Consider the following 4,381-nt stretch of genomic DNA (forward strand, 5'->3'; position numbering starts at 1 on the left):
ACTAAGGATAACAGTTTTAAATTCTACAGTCCTCCACTCTACCAACTAAGCTATTGAAGGCAACAGACATGTAATCCCATAAGTCCAAACACCAGTATGTTGGCAAGAAACACGGCCAGTTATGGATGTTTGAATTGTTAAGTTCATTTGACACAAAGAAGAAACATTGCATTGTACGAGTTGGAGATGTTCAGCTCCAACAGATATCTCTTGATTACATTTGGATGCATACTGGACTTTGTGTACAATCAATAACTACTGGTACTAACTCAAAGTATGTTTCCCCCTTCAGTTTTATTTTATGCCAGAATAAAGACTTTCTGTCTTTAGAATTCTACATGACTCAAACTGAGATGCAGCAGATCACTTAGCTAGAACAAAGGGTCTTGTACTACAATAACGACTTTTGCTTTATTGCCCATAAGGTCCACCTCTTTTTTCTTTAACCCTCAGATCATCCCGTAGATGTTAGAATTATTCTAATGAAATTATAATTAACATTTAAAAAAATTCCTTAACATCACTCTTAAAATAACTTTTACCTTACAAATGATTTCTTTACCAGCAAATTTGAGTTGGTATGAATTCATCTATTAATTTTTCGTTATTATTTCATTAAATACATGCCCCCCCCCCCGCCCCCTAAAAAAAGAATAACAGTCCAACTGAAAGGTCTAAATGAATCTTTGCAGTAACAACAGTCTTTTATGCTCTTCCAACCACCCCACCTCCTCCCAGTGGACACACCATGCTCCAGTACATGATTCTGGAGTGCTGTGCTATCTGTGCTCCCCACTAACTTTTCCTACCTGCTGGGGTTTCTCCTTCCTGGACCTGCCTTAAAATGCTTAAAATGACAGCACCTTGCCCTCCATTTACCTGCAACATTCTGCACTGTCACAAACAATATTTATGTGCAGATTAGCAGATGAACCTCACCTGGATGATCCACATTTCATTTCTTTGTACTGTTATAATAATGAGTTACTGTATTTCTACCCAGGTGTTCTATCCAGGTGAACTGTGCTCTGTTTCTATCTCCTATGATGTCTTTGTGTAGGAATGCTGTAGTGTATCTTTCATGCTTACAATTTGTCAGCCATCCTCTACCCAACTCATCTTTGCCCAGGTTTATCCAGGGTTAACCGAAGGAGGATGAGTTCCCTTTTGAGTCTGACACCTTCCAAGTCCCTTCCACCATTCCAGTGAGTTTTTCCTACTGTCACCCTTGCCAATGTCATTTGGCTTATTTATCAGTTGTCACAAGGTGTTAACGTTATTATGCACATGTATATAAAATGTGTATATACTCTATATACATAAATATATATATATATATATATATATATATATATATTGCATTATTCTCTGCACCTTACATGTTATTTGCAGTTTGGATTGGATTATAAAGTGAATTTCATTGGTGAGTACTATATTTTTTGGTGACAAAGTATAATCTAATCTTTACAAAGCAGTGACCAGAAAGGAAGACCTGGATGAGGCTTTGGTCCCCATGATAGTTAGAGACACACAGCCATTTAGCATAGTTGAGGATAAAAGCTTCAGGGACTTGGTAGCAAAATTGGATTCAACTTATATTCTCCTAACTAGGAAGGTATGTGTGGTGACATGGATACATTATGAGAGTAGTATTAAAAATATATATAATTATTTTCTTCCTTCCCTTTAGACTGTAAAGGCCATGGTTGAGGCCAAATGTCAATAAGAGAAAGAGAAGGCCAAAGCTGAGGTCCAGAAAATTCCTGCAATGAGTTTGTCAGCAGATATGTGGACATCTCTTAATGTGGATGCCTTCTTGGCTGTGACCTGCCATTTTATAGATGACAACACATTTCTGAAGTCTACACTACTTGGTGTTGTGAAATTCCTGCAGGCGCATACGGCTGAAAATTTGGCCTGTGTGAAATCCTCTCTTATGGAACAATGGGGAATAAAATAAAGTCACATGTCTGGTTACTGATGGCACATCTAATATGATTGCCTGTGGAAATAGCTGAAGCTGCCTCATGCACTTCAAAAAAAAAGAAACTGAGGTTGAAACAAGGTGTTGGAGCGATTAGTAGAACTCAGGGAGCCTGTGGGGGCAGATTTGGCGGGTTTACAAACTGATATTCCTGCGCTGATCTCTGATGTGTACAGTAATGTATGTGGGTGCCGGTCTATACTGTATTCTTTTCACAAGGCAACTGTGGAGCTGTCAGACCTCAGTGGCAGGCATAATCATATCCCAACACATTTCAGACTAAAGGATTTGAACTCCCTGGCACTGCCAGACACCTAACTGGCTATAATTTGATGGGGAGGATGCAGGTTGTCTGCATGCCTCTGGAATTGCTTCTTTGACCTATTCACACAGCGATCGAGAGCCTTACACTAATGCCAGAGTCCCTCTGATTTCATACTTTTCTCTGCATTGTCCAAGATTTGTAAACAAGCACAAATCCATGGGTAAAGTTTTGTAATCAAGAACACACTCTCATGTACTTGGAACATGTCTTAGCAGATTGTGATTTACAAGCAATGTTATAAGCAACACAAGTTCAAACAGGTGGTTTGTTGACAAGGGGTCATTCATCAAACAAAACCCACATGGCCCATATGGGGATCGAACCCATGACCTTGGCGTTATTAGCACCACGCTCTGACCAACTGGGCTAATCGGCCTTTCTCCGTTCATTTCGCAGTTTTTGGTGCAGCACTGAAGGGAACCTTTCCATGAAATTGTAGACTTGGTGTCAACGAGATTACGGCCACTTTTTCGACCGAGCATAGGTGAAAGTTGACACTTATTGTTCCCTCTGACAAATGGTTATTCTGTAGCCAACTTTTGAATTAAACTTCAAAAGCAAATGTGGACAAGCTTTTGTTAAAGAGCAATTCAGTGCAGTTGTACACAGTGACGAAATCATCAATTGCAAAGTCCACTGAGCTTTATTGCTGCGAGTTACATAGTGCTGTCTATTACACCATGAAATCTGCCATAACAACAAAAATGTAATGTCTGATTCTGTGAGCCAAGGAATATAAACCTTTTAGGGACATATTTAAAATATCAGATTTTCTGCCTGAGCACAGAGTAGGCATTTTTTTCTAGCTTTAACCATACGTCCTCTTTCTTTGGAAATCTGTGTCATTGCTGCATGAATAAGCAGAAAGATTTTGAGCAATTTTTTGTCTGGGTCTAAGGGGCAATTTATTCAAACCAAAAGATGCTATTTTAGCTAGTTTGTCAAATGAACATGTCAAACCTACAGAGACAATGTGTCTAGCTACAGAGCTCTGCAAGGTTTAATTCTTGGAAGTATTTGAAGCCATAGAAAGTTATTCTGTAAGCATTGCTTAACTCAATAAAAAGAGACAGTTAGAGCCAATGGCTGCCAGATCTAACATAGCTCACATTTTATAGTGTTTGCATAGCATATCAGAATCTGCAAGAACTATTCCTATCATTTCAGGAATAAGCTTTTTTGACTTCACAGCTAGATGAAATATTTAGGGTGGATGCAGGATTTGGTATGATCTCCTAGAGAATTGCCATTCCACTGTGTCTTCAGCTTTTGTCCGATCTGCAAACAAGTCCCACTCTAGGAGAACTAGGTCAAGTGGTAGAGTGCTCTTTTAGTATGTGAGTGTTAGTGGGATTGATGCTCACATTCTCAAGTCTAGAATTTGTAGTTTTTTTTCTATGATGAAATCCTTTCTGATAGCAAATGTTTTCGGGACCTGCTAATACGCTTATGCCATGCACACGTTACGTGACTTTTGAAGTTTTCAAATTGATGTATGGCTCACACTGCACAACTGTATGTCTTGGAATCTGGAAAGCTTAATTTGTGGTATCTCAGTGGCAGACATAATCAGTGATAAACCACTGATATGTCAACTGGTCTTAACACAGACAGATTTAACTTACTCTGTTGAGACTGTGTCTAACTTAAACCTTTCTTTCAAATAGAAGAGATCCTTGTTGCAGAGGTAATGTTTTTACCTTTATATGGTTTTCCCACTCATAGTCATGCAACACACAAATGCAAACCTCTCACAGACTGTCTCACACACATCCAGTTATTCATCTGAACACATGATGTTTCTGTCTCTGTACCGCTATTAGTTATGCAATGGTTCCTCAATACTAGCACTAACTGAACAGGGTTCTGTATAAATATGATCTTTATAACAGCTGCCATAACAGCAAAAATGTAATGTCTGATTCTGTGAGCCAAGGAATTATTATTGATATTGTGAATATTTAATAACCTCCAATGCCAGCAAATTAAATTTCACAATATTGTGAAAATTGTAAAGGATACTTTATTCATGTCCTCATTGCTAAAGATTGTATCGCTTTATCACAGCGATA

The 4,381-nt window shown here is 38.5% G+C and overlaps 1 non-coding gene across 1 annotated transcript; it reads right to left on the reverse strand.

The window, feature by feature from the left end:
- Positions 1-2,611: 2,611 nt before the first annotated feature.
- trnai-aau (transfer RNA isoleucine (anticodon AAU)) lies at positions 2,612-2,685 on the reverse strand. Its single transcript has one exon. It is a non-coding gene; the product is annotated as a tRNA-Ile (tRNA).
- Positions 2,686-4,381: the final 1,696 nt, after the last annotated feature.

Source organism: Electrophorus electricus, unplaced genomic scaffold (genome assembly GCF_041902795.1).
Source record: "Electrophorus electricus isolate QZ-2024a unplaced genomic scaffold, ASM4190279v1 Scaffold42, whole genome shotgun sequence".
Lineage (NCBI taxonomy): Eukaryota > Metazoa > Chordata > Actinopteri > Gymnotiformes > Gymnotidae > Electrophorus > Electrophorus electricus.